The sequence below is a fragment of the Cupressus sempervirens genome, chromosome 11 (genome assembly GCF_028749045.1).
Source record: "Cupressus sempervirens isolate cs-2001-9-10 chromosome 11, ASM2874904v1, whole genome shotgun sequence".
NCBI classification, from domain to species: Eukaryota; Viridiplantae; Streptophyta; class Pinopsida; order Cupressales; family Cupressaceae; genus Cupressus; species Cupressus sempervirens.
The window spans coordinates 162,302,364-162,319,536 of NC_143128.1; the positions used below are offsets into that span (position 1 = coordinate 162,302,364).

Below are 17,173 nucleotides of genomic sequence, written 5' to 3' on the forward strand. Positions count from 1 at the left end.
GGCGCTTTTTAAAAAGGACCGTGCGGCCCTGCCCCTGTCGCAGGGCCTACGACGGCAGTCGCAGTACTTGCGACATCGGGTACAGGAGACGCCGGTCATTAAACCACGAAGATAGGTGGGGGTCGGGGTTAAATATCCACCCCAAAGGTATATTTTATAACATTTTTTCAAAAATGTTAATCGTGTGTGATTCGAATTTTTGTAAGCTTCTTTGTTGCGCTTTTAAATATTCAACTTCTCCATTAATATATATGTGTGTGTGTGTGTGTGTGTGTGTGTGTGTGTGTGTGTGTGTGTGTGTGTGTGTGTGTGTGTGTGTGTGTGTGTGTGTGTGTGTGTGTGTGTGTGTGTACATATGTATGTATATATATATATATATAAATATATATGTATATATATGTGTGTGTGTGTGTATATATATACGCAGAGTTTTGTACTAAAATATAACATATATACATGTACATGGAGATATATAAACATATACACAAAAAAAATTTTCAACCTTTAATAATTTCTTATAAAATATTTGTGCTCTAAATTCATCCAATAATTTCTCTAATAGGTTTGACTATAGATTTAGAAACCCTTTTCAAATCTATTTTTTTAATTTGATAGAAAGGCTACATCTAACCATTCAAATTTTCAACTTAGAATTTCCATTCTAATTCCAAATCTTCTCTATCTAATTCACAATATAAATTCGAACCCAAACCCGATTCAGATCTAATTTCTTCCTTAATTGGATCTAGGGTTTTCTAATGTTTTCTTCTCAACCAACAAAACATCTAGATTCCAGTTTAATTGTAGATTCAATCACAAGAGTACTCAGACACATAAAACAAACATGATGAAGACAGGAAGAGAAATAGTGCAAGAAGAAATATGCGATTATCACGAGTGCACCTAGACACTGATGCTAATTTTGCCATGCCTCAGAAGTCCATAGAAAATCCTTTCCTTCTCCATCATTCGCAATCCTTCCAAGAACCAAGCCAACCGAGAATCTCCAAGTGACTAAAAGTGCTAGAAGGAGCATAGAAGCATATAGAACATATGAGCATATGAGCCTCTCCAATGCATGTAAGCTTGAAGCTTCCGTTCAACTTCTACTTCAGCTTGTCCAAGCACACTAGAAGAGCCTCTATTTAAAGGCCTCTAAGATGCATCTAGAGTGTCTCTAGAGACAACTAGAAGATAAGCATGACAACCAAGCATGAGCCTTCTCCAACCTTCTAGATGAGTCTTAAGGTTGTAGACACCATGTGCTCAAATAAAATGCTAACTTCTAAGTGTAGACAACTTATGCATTCTTAGAGTGCAAACTCCAGTGTTATCTACATGACAACTCTCGAGAATTTGCCAACTCCTATGTGAGCAAATATTAAAATAATACACATTAATTAATTTAATATTTACTTTTACTCTTCCCAATTTAATTTATTTATTTATTAAATCTCATGCACTAACTTTTATAATTCCACTTTTCAATCTTAATATATTTATATTTTAATCACATGAGATTTAGAATCTTTTAATAATTTAAAATATTATTTCCACTTTTAAATTTCTTTTTCCAAAACTTAATTGCTAAAATATTTATTAGCTTTAATAATAATATTATTTAGTCATTTATTAAAAATGAACTCCAAATATATTATTATTAAAATAAATATTGTCGCATTCCAAATTTAAACTTTTAACTTTTATCTTCAAATTTAATTATTTTATTTAATTAATTTCCCAATTAATTAAATAAAATAAATATTAAAATATCATATTAATTTTCCATTTAAATTAAACCATTAATTAAATATTTTAATTAAGCTTAATTAATAGAAAATAATTCAAAGACTCATAAGGTAAAAATATGAAAACCCATCATAGCCAAAATACATACAAAATCAAACCAAGGGTTTATATCACGAATTACATTATCCAACGTATTCGAAGGGTACTCAACTCAGATACTTGTCCTAATTTTCCAATTAGAACAAATGGCTTAAAAAGGGTTGGGATTTGGACTTGAGAATTTATCTCCCCTCTCTTATCATTGAGATGATGTGATAGGGTACGCTCATCCTGGCAATTCAGGGAAGTCGATACCCGGTACCTGCAACCTGCATAAAAACCATGCATGTACAAGCACAATATATACTAAACTAAACAGGCAATGGCAGGATGTGGTGCATCGTGTAGATCTCGACTAGCAGGTGACTACAACTCCCTTCCTTAACCACATCAAACACGCCATACAAAAGCAAACACGCAAAGCAAACACGCACACCATACACATGCAAGTATGGGGTAAGTATCCATAATAAAACACATATGATAATAAACCATCTAACTAATCATCATTAATAACTGAAAGCAATGTAAAAATCATCATGCATACATGAAATATAAAGTCTAAGTGATCTCATCACATAATAAACATAATCCATAGCACAATATCTGATAATCTCAAAAGAATGTTGCTAACCATCAACATAAAACTAGCTCTAAAAGAGCTTGACATTGACAACAAAAATGCGACCTAAGAGCAGGCACTACACTTCTTATGAAATTGTAGCTTTAATACTTGTGTTATTTTATTTTATTATATTGTTGAAAAAGTTAAAAGTTGATACCTCATATGTCTCTTTTCATAAGTTAATGTTGGAAATGTCTGTGTTTTATTTCCACTTTGTGAGCATAGTTTATTTTGTACTTGTAGTATACTTTTCTTGGTCAAGTTTGACATATAATGCAATTGAATGTGTTATATTTAACATGTAGGTCAATGCGAGGTGAAATATTTAATTTTTTAATAACTTCTATAGTCTTACTTATAAATGTATATTTAAATTTTAAATCAAAAACTGAACATCCCAAATAAATTAGAAAATAATAAGAAAAGAAATTTTGAATACATGTAGACTTAGTGTACCTATTCCAAAATCATACATCTTTGGTCCAAAAATAACTATATTGACATCTAATTTGACTAGTTGACTCTATCTTAAGTCTGGTGGTCAAATAATTTACCACTCTAATCCTTGTTGCCATAGTAAAAAATTTGTTTAAGAATTATTGTAAAACAAAATAAATGCATTAAAAATGTAAGATGGATTGAAAAACAGAGTTAATGTTTATTAAGTTTCCTCCTCTAAAGCAACCATAAATTGCCTCATTAAATATACCTTCAACACTTGTGTTAATACAAATTTATCAAAAATTTATCATTCTTTAATATGACAAAAAATGGTATAGTTGGTTCCTAAGTATACAAACCAAATTCTACTTCAAAGAATGTTTTAAATGCTTGACATTTTGTATTTTTTGGACATATTTAAGGTGTCATCTATTTGAACTTGGACACAAGATTTTGGTTCCAAAAAATGTAATCATAGAAGTTCTACCTTAATACCATGTTTAACATCTATTTTAGTTTATATCCTCCATAGTGTATTATTTTTAGCAACATATATTAGTGAATCTCTTAAATAAATGCCTTCCAATTTTTTTATTTATTATAAAGATCTCAAACTCTATCAAATATTAGAAATCTAATTTTTCATATAACATAAAAACAATCTACCATAAAATCATAAGATATTTAGAAAGTGCACAATTTTATCACAAAAATATGTTACCATATGACTTATCTATTGCATATTCTTAATTGATCAAACAAAATGAAGAAATACTTAACAATATAAGAATATAATTAAAAAATAAGTTACAAAACATTTAATTGTTACATTGCCAATAAAATAAATAAAATAATCTTGAAATGCCTTAATTTTTGTATATCAATTCTCAAATTTATCTTTAGACATTCACATAATATACAACAAAATAAGTATCTTTGAGGCTTCAAGGGCTTTGAAGAATGTGGAGCTGGAGAAAGAGGATGAGGGGGATTAGGAGCAAAATCCAGATTCTAATGTTAAAATAGAGGGTGTGATTGGTTCTTCCAAAGGTATGTCAAGAAACCTTGGGACCATTCTGGAGGAGATTGGCATCCTCGAACAACAAATGTAGTTTATTGGTAAGGAAGTGGAGCAGGTTAGTAAACTAGCTAGAGGAGAGCGTACCTTAGGACAACATATTGACCGGCTCTTAGAGGTAATTGGAAATGCTAAAAAGGTTAAAAATCTCATTCACAAGATTCCACAGCTTAAAGTTAAAAATAAGGTGTTGGAGAAGGCCAATAGTGATAATCAGGGGAAGGTTATTAGATTGGAAGCCAAACTAAACAATATTGAAAAGATGATCAAGCAAATGACAGATAATAACATCAAATCTCTAAAGGCTATGGCTGATAAGGTGGGCTATCTTCTGAAAAATTTTGAGCATGACAAAGAACAAGATTCCCCTTCAGTGGTAGAGAACCAGGGTCCTAGTAAACACACTCGAGCTCACTTAAAGAAGAATAAGGAAGTGAACAAGATGGAAGAGGGGAAGACCACTACAGAGAATATGCATATTTTCGCTGACCAGGCTGCTGACCTAACAAAGACTATTTAGTTGGTTGGGTGTTGGTCTTTTGTTGTCTTTTGGCTATCGTTTACATGTTGATTTTTGGTTGGCCTTCTGTTTGTTCTTCTTGGAGGCCTATCTTTTGTTGATCTGTGCTTTTATACTCTGTTGTTAGCTTTTTGCTTATCCTTTTAGACTTATGTTTTTTGTACAAAGTTTCAGGTCCTTTAAAACCTATTTTTACTTAATCAAAACATACAACAAAATAAGTCAAAATTCATCTTCATCGTAGTCAATTTAAAAATGTTTAAATTGAACTAATCAAAGAATATAATTTGATAATAATCCTTTACATCATGCAAACAAATACCAAAACTCAAAAAAGATCGAAGTATATAATGTGTATGTCCCACTCTCTAGTACATTAGAAAGGAGGATGCTACTTAGAATAACAAACTTAAAACACCTATAGGGCCTTATGTATTAGTGTTGTTTTAGATGGGCCTTCAAACAAGCCAAGACTTAGAATGTGTTGATTGAGCCAAAATTATTGAGAGAACTCATTTATAAATTGAAAAACTATGATTAACCATGGTGAACCCTCCATCCACTACACGATTATTTCCACTCACATAAGCCGCCTCCTCTGAAGCCAGAAATAGCACGGCATTGGCCACGTCCTTGTCCTTCAAAACCTTTCCTTTTAAATTCCCCAAGGCACTACTCTCTGCCTCTGCATTGTCCGGGTCCAACCCAAACTCCGCCCATGTTGTCTTCAGCATGGGTGTTGTCACTGCGAAGGGTGAGATACAATTGACACGTATACCAAACTTCCCGAGCTCACTAGCTGCGCTCTGTGCGAGCCCTACTATTGTGCTCTTGGAAGTAGTATACGCATGCGGTCCAGTGCCGTAGTGCTAGCAGTGCAGACTATAGAGCCATGTACCTCTGTCTGCACCATAGCCTTGGCAGCATGCTTGATGGCCGCCACTGCACCTCTCACATTGATGGCCATGATGCGGTCGAACTCTTCGAGGTCCATGTCCAACAGGCTGCACTGCTTGCCAAGGCAGCCAGCATTGCTGTGCATGACATCGAGCCGACCATACTTATCTATTGCTAACTGCACCGCAGAGGCAACATCTGCCTCTACGGTAACATCACAGTGGACATAAGTGGCAGCCTCACCGATGGAGTCTGCGACTTGTTGGCCCGCCAGAAGGCGGGCAGTGGCTTCGCCAATACCACTGGCTGCGCCTGTGACTATGGCTACCTTGCCTTCTAGTCTCTTGCTCGCCATGTTTGAAACTGCTGAAACTCTCTCAATCATGAATCGCTATTATAAGGGTGCTTTTGATTTAGATGGGTTAATGCTCTTGATTTTTTCTGGGTGTTTATCCGGTGAAAAGACAATGTGTGGCCGAATCGAGCTGCCTTCATCTGTCAACACCAAAGTCGCATTGATATCTACGCCAGCAATGCAGTCACACATTACAAGGTAGCTGATGTCGACGACCCGAGTGCTAGCATTTTCCCTGCACCAAAAAATGGAATAAATCATTTTATGATATCAGTAATCTTCGTAATTTCCATTTTTTGGAACATATTTTCATTAATAATATTTTTATTTATTTTTCTTTGGCTGAGTACAATGTTATACTTCCGCCTCTCTTATTGAGGCCCCGTTTGTTTGCTGGAATTAACCTGGAATAGGGAAACGGGAATAGGAAAATTGGAATAAATCTATTCCAATTTTGGTCCAAAATGAGAATATATGGTGTGATGAATTAGTTGAATACAATTTGAGGGGATGATATGTTTCTAGATTGTACTCGTATGTATTAAAATTCAAACTTATGTTAAAGAATGTTTTGTGAGGAAATAGAAATAATGTCTTCGTTCAGAGTTTACAAAAATCTATAGAATTAGATATAATTTTATTGAGTAAGAGGAATATATATACGATAAATAAACAATAAATAAATAATGTTCATTTGTGAGAGTTAGAACTTAGACTTAATGTTTGATTTTAAACCTTTTAATTTAATGTTTGGTCCAATTATATAGCATCCTTCTAAAATTGGTCTTTCACTACCTTTTCATAATTATAGTATTCTCCTGCATAAAAACAATGTTAGTGAGCTAATATATATTCACTCAATAATCTGATTCTAATGGAAATTTATTAGGATGATGTCATTATAAAGAAACAATAATATAATGGTGATATAATCATTTGTTGTGTTCAACGGGCCAAATCCATGTCACTAGCATGACATAATTTGTTGACAACCTCTATATTCGAATTGTAAAGATTTCTAATGGTATCAATCACATTAGCAAGTGTTCTATTATATTATGTAGCAAAATGAACTCTTGGATGATATAAAATCCTCCATGAAAAATAAAAAGCCATAATATTAAAATAATGAGACAACATCAATGTTAACTAGCCATTTAGCATGATTCAACCTTACTCCATTATGGAGGGTAGCTTCAAGGATAGATATAATATTCATCTAAAGAGAGGGTTTAGAGTAGCAGGGTTGAAATCCCAATTCATGATGATAAGTTCTTTTAAGGCCCGTTTGGTTTCTAGAATATGATTTGAGAATTGGCATGCAAAAACTTGGATTTGGGATTTTGGAACTTGAACTCTAGATTATGATTTCTAGAATTTATTTTGGGACCATTCGATTCAAACAAAAAAAAAATTTGATATTTAAAATTTATTAGGTTCAAAATAGAAATATGTGATTCTGAAAATTAATATAAAAATTACAATGAGAGAGGCGAATCATATCTCTAATTTTTTCAAGGACCTATTCATGGTGCTTCCAACTCTATCCATACCGAAAATGCCGATAGTGAAAATCTAGATATCTTAGTTGAAATCATTGCTAATTTCGTGGCCAGTGATAAATGAAACTGAATGGAGAGCTTCTCTACATTACTCCCAAGTAGAATCTGGGAAAAGTTTGACATACCATAACTTGGGCTCGTGTCCTCTTTTGAATCTATGAGCAACACTTTCGAAAACAAATATATTTCCTGATTTGGCAACAATTAGAACAACAAAATGTCCTCTAATCAAAACTAATTCCTCTTCATAATTCCAATCTTTAGCACAAAAAAACAATGCAACTTCTCTTGGTCTATGGGTAGTTGGAACATCTGAATATATGCTTCTTGCATGTTCTGTATCACCTGCATAACATTTTGAAAACTAGTTGAGTGGATGAAGGTAGCAATATGCAAACTAGTCATTTGAATGAGTTGAAAATATAGTATGATATGTGTAGCTTGAACTTGAAACTCCTCCTAGCATTGGATTATTTCCGCCACATTCTCCTTCATTCTATCTTTATCCCACACATCAATTACTACATCTTGACTCATTGTCTCATAGTTCCTTATGAGAGTGTTTACTTCTTCTAGAATGAGATTAAAATTTCTCTCCTTAATTCCTTCCACCTCTTGATGATTAACTAGAATGTTGTCATCCTCAAATGGGTTTCTACCTCCTATTGGAGTTTACCAAAACTTATTAAATTCCCTTTTTCCTTTTTTCTCTTTTTGGATTTTCCATCTATCTATCTATTATAGTTGTGGGTGTACAACTCTTATTCTCACTACCATCTATGTTTTCCCTTACTAAAACATCCATATTCATTTTATCCTTGATATTGGATTTCTTTTCATATTTGTGTTTGAATCTACCTTTTGAATATTATTCTATTCTAAGCCATTATCTATACAGGTGAACTTAATCTGACTTTGAGGTCTTGCTTTGTTAGACCTACTATTGGGATTTTGATTATCTATTCTTACATCTTTTTTTTTCTTGACTAAGTCCCCTTCTCTATTAGGCATTTCTTCCTTATACATACTCTTGTCAATAATCCACAGTTGCTTATGGCTAATTTATGGCCGACATGTTATAACCCTAAAGCAATTTAATACTTGTATAAAAGGGTTTAGGGTTGGGTATTTTCATTATGTTGTGGTGCGAAATTGCTTCTTGCGGCAGTATTGAGCTGTAAGGGATTACAGATTGTAATCAAGTTGTAATCACTAGATTGTAATAATATTGGACTTGCTGTTTGGTGGACGTAGCTGAGGGATTGGGTGAACCACATTAAATCTTGGTGTCTTGTGTTCATTTCTGTGTGATCTATTATTTTCTATTATTGGTTATATTTGCATGTAGTTTTTATTTATGTCCGTGGTTTTATCCTAACAAGTGGTGAGAGGTTGTCTTTCAGTTATCCTCTATAGGAAAGTCTCACGATTAAGTGTGAGTCTCACAGTTGAGTGGGAGTGATGGTAGATGAGGGTAAGCTGAGGGTTGACAGGTTTAATGGGTAGAACTTTCAGTTATGGAAGATGCAAATGAAAGACTATCTATATCAGAAGGATTTATGGGAGTCGTTGGAAGGCAAAGCAAAGAATCAAGGAACTATGTCAGATGTTGAATAGGATCTTTTGGACAGAAAGGCACTCAGAAGCATTCGGTTATGCTTGGCACCATTGTTGGCATTTAATATTACAAAAGCAAAGATGACAAAAGATTTGATGAAAACCCTAGCAACACTGTATGAAAAGCCCTCCGCTTCAAACAAGGTATTTCTCATGAAGTGTTTATTTAATATGAAAATGACAGAAGGTGGATCTATTGCAGATCATTTAAATGAGTTTAATACTATTACTAGTCAGTTATCTTCTATGGGTATCAATTTTGATAAAGAAATTAGGGCTCTCTTGATTTTGTGTTCTTTGCCTGAAAGTTGGAATGGCTTGGTAATGGCGGTGAGTAATTTTGTTCCTGGATCTAGTATCCTAAAATATGATGATGTGATCAGTGTTGTTTTGAGTGAGGAAACTCGTAGGAAATTCTCAGGTGGATCTACATCAGAAAGTGCTTTGAATGCACAAAGCAGGGGCAGAACGACTGAGAGAGGAAGTAACTCTAGAAATCATGGGAAATCAAGAGGAAAGTCAAAGAGGAAGAGGTCTCAATCGAGAGGACCAAATGATTGTTGGTACTGTGGGAAACTAGGGCACAAAAAGAAAGATTGTTGGAATCGAAAGAAAAATGAAGGAGATAAGTCAGATGGAGACAAGGAGGCAAATGTGGTAAGTAACAAATCCGGAGAGGATGCTTTGCTTCTATCTTTAGAAAGTGTTGATGATTCATGGGTTTTAGATTCTAGTGCTTCATTTCATGCTACACCTCATAGAGGTTATTTCATTGATTATGTCCAAGGGGATTTTGGGCTTGTTTATTTGGGGGATAATGGACCCTGTCAAATTGTTGGAAAGGGAAAAATTAAGATTAAGTTGTAGAATGGAAATCATTGGCTACTACATGAGGTAAGACATGTTCCAAAGCTGAGTAGGAATTTAATTTCAACGGGGCAACTCGGTGATGAGGGTTGTGTAGTTACTTTTAATGATAAAAATTGGAAGGTTTCAAAAGGTTCCCTTGTAGTAGCAAAAGGTGTGAAAGTAGGCACCTTATATCTTTGTATAGGTCATATTGTTCCTTCTACTTTAATTGTTTTAGAGAAAAATGAATGTTCAAGAACAATTGTTGCAGTTGAGCAGGTAGAACAAATAGCTGCTATAGATTCTGATACAGCACTGTGGCACAACAGACTTGGGCACATGAGTGAGAAAGGTATGAAAGTACTTCATTCAAAGAAAGTTTTACCAGGTCTGAAATGTGTTAATATGAATTTCTGTGAAAGTTGTGTGTACGAAAAATAAAAGAGAGTGAGTTTTGTAAAGATTGGGAAGGAAAACAATAAGGAGAAATTAGAGCTTGTGCATACAGATGTATGGGGACCAGCTCAGGTATCTTCCCTTGGTGGCTCTCATTGTTATGTTACATTTATTGACGACGCAACTAGAAAAGTATGGGTTTATTTCCTTAGACAGAAATCTAATGTATTTCAAACTTTTAAAAAATGGAAATGCTTGGTTGAAAATGAGACTGGTAAGAAATTAAAATGTCTCAAATCTGATAATGGTGGTGAGTATTGTAGTCATGAATTTGAAGATTATTGCTCCACTAATGGTATTCATAGACAGAAAACTGTTCCAAGGACTCCACAGGAAAATGGAGTGGTTGAACGTATGAATAGGACTATAATGGAGCATGCAAGGAGCATGAGGTTGCATGTTGGGTTGCCCTTACACATGTGGGTGGAGGCTGTCAATACTGTAGTATATTTGATTAATAGAGGTCCCTCTACTCCTTTGGGCTATGGTATTCCAGAGGAAGCATGGACTGGTAAGAAGGTGAGTTATTCTTTTCTCAAGACCTTCAGTTGTGAAACTTTTGCTCATATAGAATCTGAAAATAGAACCAAGCTAGAAACTAAATCAAAGAAATGTGTCTTTGTTGGATATGGAATTAATGAATTTGGTTATAGGCTTTGGGATTTTGAAAATCATAAAATTGTAAGAAGCTGAGATGTCATATTCAATGAGAAAGTGTTGTACAAAGATCTGTTGCAGCAATATGAGAAGAAAGAAGATGATTATGTAGTGCTGGATGATACTCCAAAAGCTAATGTTCTAGCCATTCCTCATGATGTGCAACAACCGCAACAACAAATACCACACACACTAGTGAATGTTATACGGTCAACAAGGAAAATTAGAGCTCCACAAAGATTTTCTCCCTCTTTGTATTCTATTTTACTTACTGATGCTGGTGAACCTAAAAGTTATGATGAAGTTGTGCAGGTGGATACTAAGATTCAGTGGGGGTCTGCAATGAAAGATGAAATGGACTCTTTGCTGAAGAATAAGACATGGGATTTGTGCAAGTTGCCTACAGGTAAAAAGGCTTTACAGAATAAGTGAGTCTACAGGTTGAAAGAAGAGGAAGGAGGTAAGAAAATATTTAAGGCCAAGTTAGTTGTAAAAGGATTTGCATAGAAAAAGGGATTTGATTTTGATGAGATATTTTCTCCTGTTGTTAAAATGACTTCTATCCGTACTATTTTAAGTCTTGTGGCTACTGAAGATTTGCATTTAGAGCAGCTGGATGTTAAAATAGCCTTCCTTCATGGTGATTTGGATGAAGAAATATATATGGCTCAGCCATGAGGATTTGAGGTCAAAGGTAACGAGAACTTAGTGTGCAAATTGAAGAAAATTTTATATGGCTTGAAGCAAGCACCTTGGCAATGGTATCTGAAATTTGACAGGTTTATGCATGAGCATGGCTATAACAGGTGTCATTCAGATTATTGTGTTTATTTTAAGAGGTTGGATGATGATAGCTACATTATTTTATGTTTATATGTTGATGATATGCTTGTAGCTGGGTCTAACATGGATCATATTAAGGGGCTCAAATGCCAGTTAGCACATGCATTTGCTATGAAGGATTTGGGGGCAGGAAAACAAATCCTTGGTATGAAGATTTGTAGAGATAGGAAGAAAAAAACATTAATGCTATCTCAGGCTAATTATGTTGAGAAGGTGTTGCAATGTTTCTCTATGGAGAATGCTAAAGCTATCAGCACACCTTTACCTAGTCATTTGAAATTAACTAAGGAGATGTGTCCTAAGACATAGGAAGAGGAGGATAAGATGTCCAAGGTACCCTATGCTTCAGCTGTAGGAAGCTTGATGGATGCTATGGTATGCACTTGGCTAGATATTGCACATGCAGTGGGAGTCATTAGTAGGTATATGATTCATCCAAGATTTGAGCATTGGAATGCTGTCAAGTGGATTCTCATATATTTGAGAGGAACATCCAATAAGTGTTTACACTTTGGGGGCTCTACTACTGATTTACAGGGCTATGTTGACTCAGATTTGGCAGGGGATATTGATACCAGGCGGAGTACTACAGGTTATGTCTTTACTGTTGGTGGGGTAGCCATGAGCTAGGTTTCTAGGTTACAGAAGATTAATGCTCTATCCACTACAGAGGCAGAGTATGTTGTTGCTATAGAGGTAGCCAAGGAGATGATATGGCTTTAGTTCTTCTTGAAAGAATTAGGACATCCTTAGAAGGATAATTATTTGTTCATAGATAGTCAGAGTACCATTCATCTTGCAAAGAATTCAACTCTGCATTCTAAGACCAAACACATACAGTTGTGATACCATTTCATTCGGTCAGTTTTGGAGGATGGACAGTTAAAGCTGGAGAAGATACATACAAATGACAATCCAGTAGATATGTTGACAAAGGTTGTAACAAGGGAGAAGCTGAACTCCTCTTCAGCTTTGGTTGGTCTTTTAGACTGAACATAAATAAAAGAACAGCAGAGTCCAGGGTAGTTTGATCGAGTGGGAGCCCCATGTGGTAGTGGTATTGCTACAGGATCAGTCTCCAAGTGGGAGATTGTTGTTTAGTGTGGAGCCTGATCAGTCCCCAAGTGGGAGATTGTTAGATTATGGTGATTGATCAAGAAAGTACTATACATACTCCATAATTAGTGGAGTTCAGGGCATCGCCCTAAGATAAATAAAAATTGGTACTATTCGTAGATTTGTCATTCATAGATTTGCCACTAAAGCTATGGCTAATTTATGGCTGACATGTTAATACTTGTATAAAAGGGTTTAGGGTTGGGTATTTTCATTATGTTGTGGTGCAAAATTGCTTCTTGTGGCAGTATTGAGCTGTAAGGGATTACAAATTGTAATCAGGTTGCAATCACTGGATTGTAATAATATTGGACTTGTTGTTTGGTGGACGTAGCCCAGGGATTGGGTGAACCACGTTAAATCTTGGTGCCTTGTGTTCATTTCTGTGTGATCTATTATTTTCTGTTATTGGTTATATTTGCATGTAGTTTTTATTTCTGTTTGTGGTTTTATCCTAACAAAACTAGCATAATTTCATTTACTAGTTTGTTATGTGTCCTGATGTTTTCGTTGATATCTTCAATATATCAAATTTGAAGCTTGCATTTTTTGCATTGTTCCATTCTACTTACGTTTTCATAATTTTTTGGAATTTCTTGATGTTCTTTTCAAAACCTCCACATCCTTATGTAGTTCTTCCAAATCAATTGAAATATCACAATGGTTGTTATTAATGTTGTTCTTGTTAAAAGGTTGGTTCTGATCTAATTTGTGATATTTTTTTCTTCCATTATCGCTCCTTCTCTTTCCGAACAAGTTATATGAATACAATGAAACTTATTATTTATACTTTCATCTTTTTTGTTCTCTATATGATGTTGTATTTCATGATCCAGTCTTCCGTAAGAGTGTCACTATGTCACTAGGAGTGTGATTATGGTTTTGGTCCTTTGTTTTTACAACTTCAGGCTAATTTATTCCATCCTAATTTATTTTTTCAATTTTTGTGACCATTGGCCATGTTTTCTACATTTTTATGTCTTTTGGTAAGACCTCTTTTTCCTACCTTGTTCAGTTTGGCTTTTGTATTTTGGTAAGCCTTCTTCTCATAAATATGCTCTTGCTCTTCTTTCACAGTTTTTCCTTATTCAGATTCACCTACTAGGAAACAAATTTGGCTCTCCATATTTCTAACCATATCTTCTATATTTCTGACTTGGTAATAATTGATTCAAGAGTGGAAATATTATTTTTTCCTAAATAACATGACCAATCCTGGAAAATTCTTATTTAGGTTTGAGCTCCTATGAATATACTAATCAAGTCTATACTAAAATTATCTTTTAAATTTGGATTTAAAAAGTTATACTTTGAATGTCTCCAAGGAAATTTTCATACTGCAAATTATATATTGATCTATTTGTTATGAGTTTGATTGAATTAAGTTCTATTAAGATGGGTTTTATTGTGACTAGAATTTCAACTTCAGTTGATTCTTTGAAGTCTCATTCAATGCCTACACAATTTTCTATTGAATCCCCTATCCTTATTAATCTATGAATATACAATAATTCTACTGGCAAATTTCTGAAGACTATCCGTGTTGGTTTGTCTAGTTGAATGATTACTTTCTCATTGAGATTTGGTGACCATTGGATAAAATTCATATAGTATCCTATGTAAAAGCATAAAGGGCCAAGAACAAATGCATCCCTAATTTTTTTATTCTTGCATTGTAAGAAAGCCAAATTATTTGATAGTGAAGTGATACTTACCTAATATTCACAAAATTTATTTAACCAATTAACCAACTTAGCATCCTTAGTTTTGGGACCATTCCAATGGGAAAAGATGCCTAATATTTTTACATTGATGTCATTGATCATCATTGTATTCATTATTGATGACTATTATCTTATCCTTGATATTTTGATTTATATTCAATTACTTCACATGTTTTCTTTTTATGTTGCCTTCAGTTTTTTCTCCCAAATTGTGTTTGCTTTGCACCATTATAGATGTATCTCTATTTTGGTTAGGAAACATGTTTCTCTTGTTGTGGTAACCATTAGATCTCAATCCTTGTCCATCATTTGAATTGGATCTTAATTTATTTGAGAGAGATTCATCATTCTTATTAGGTCTAGTAAAGTTAGGGTTTGTTCTGATGCTATGAAAACCCTATTCTAGAGCCACCTTGAGAGTCCTTTTCTTGATTCAATCTTGACATCCTTACTATAAAGATTTAAAAGCCTTTGACTATGATGTAATTGGGCATTTGATTGGGAGAATGTAAATAGGGTATTTTTTCCATTTATCCTTTCCAACTGATGTAATCCATTCGTTTACCCTATCATTATTTATGGATTTAATAGAGTTTTAGCTACACACCTTATTGTTGCTTTGTGCTCCTCCTGGGTCCTTCTATTCTTTGAGATGGAAATGTGTTTAATTCCTACTTAAATTAGTTTTGGCATATTTGGCTTTGGCAAAATGGTTTCTTTGTTCTTCGATTGAAGGTAACTTGGATGAATTTTAAATTCTCAATCCTCATATCTTGAAATTTGATTCATTGTATATACCTCAGGGTTGATTCTTTTTTTCTTGCATTGAAATATGATTTAATTGCTCATTTGTGCATTGCAAGGTTTCAAATTTATTTGAAGTTGAGATTCAATTCTGGATCACATCTATGGTTTTATTGAAAAAAAATGCTTGTCTGCTTTTCACACTCAAATCTGTTGAGTTCGTCATTTTTTGTAATCAAATCAAACTTTATTTTGACTCTTTGAAGATAATGTCACTTTTTTATTATTCTGCTTGATTTGGTGATTTTTTTCGTATCAGAAAAAGTTTGATTACTTCTACGCAAAGGTAAAGACCCGAATTCCAAAATTCTTATCCAATGAGAGCCCTAACCTTTCAAAATTCAAATGCTTATTAACTTTAAGATGTTTTCTATCTCAGGCTTGTAATATTCTCAATTGTCAAAAGCTATTTCTTTGTATTCAAAGCAATGATCTGTGTCCTTTAGGATAGTATTTTTTCAAGTTTTTATCATTGTCTTGTTATTTATGCATGTCATTTTTTGCATTTATTTGTGATCCTGCCTTTAATTAATCTTTGCATTTAGAATATCAACCACTCAATAGTTCATATATATAAGAAATTAGGATTAGTGTTGGTAGGTACATATTCACTATTTGTAGATTTTTGGATAAATTTTCTATTCAATATTTGCATATTCGTTGTTTGCCCATAAACTTTTAGATCACCTTTTAATTAAGAAGGTACCATTAATTTTTTTTCTTTTTCCCAAAATTATAAAAATCTATCTTTTTTCTTATAATAATAAAAGAAGAGCTTCTGAATGGGCTTTGTTGGGTTTATCCTTCCTCTATTTTTCCTAATGACACAGTGTTGGAAAAACTTTCAGAAAGGTGGTGGAAATGTAACTTTGAAGGTGCTTTGAAAGGTAACCCAAAACCTTCAAGAGCTAGTTTTATCTCTAAGATTCAAATAGAAAACTTATTGCTTATGGTTGAAAATACCTAATGGACAAAATTAATAATGTTATAGAAATAAAAATGACCTTACTAGCAGTTTGTGATGCAAAGAAGCTTGGTGTCAGGAAACTATACATCAATGGAGAATCACTATTCATTGTAAATGTTATTATCGAAGGTGACATAGAGGCTTGGCACCTATAGAAGTGTAGTAACCAAATTCTAACAATTATATCTTGATTAAAAGAATTCAAATTAACACATGTAGGAAGATAGGGAAATAAAGAAGCCGACACACTTTCAAACATGGCATTAACTCTTAACATGCATGAAATCCCTCTTCAAGATTTCCTTAACATTAGGATGGATGTGGAATAAATTACAATAACTAAAAAGTCATTTATGGCCACACAAAAATTACAAGCATTTAATGTATCATACATCTGATGAAGAAGATGTGATGGGGGTACAAGGTGACTTATGTTGAGATTGCCATGTAATAGCTTTTGGGAAGAATGTTTATATGATGTGACAAGTTTGGTTTGTGTTCCTTCAAGTACAAATTTGGTGAGGGTTCTTCATTGTCTCTATCAAATTCCTGTACAAGTGTAAGAGATGGAGGCCTCTTTTGCTCTTACCTACACAAAATGACAAAACCCTTTTAGTGGACAAATTGGGAAAATAAGATTAGAGAAAATATTTATTTTATTGAAAAAAGGTTCACAAAGAGAATTTCAATCATTCCAGGAGACATGCTATATCAAGTGAAGAATCGTCACAAAATAAACACAAACATCTACCTCATGATCATGGTATGGGCATTGTAGCTGGGAGAAGACACAACTATTGTCAAATTGGTCATG

At 33.9% G+C, this 17,173-nt stretch overlaps 1 pseudogene; it reads right to left on the reverse strand.

Annotated features, from left to right (window-relative positions):
* Window positions 1-5,024: 5,024 nt before the first annotated feature.
* LOC149528695 (short-chain dehydrogenase reductase 3b-like) lies at window positions 5,025-5,764 on the reverse strand (annotated as a pseudogene).
* Window positions 5,765-17,173: the final 11,409 nt, after the last annotated feature.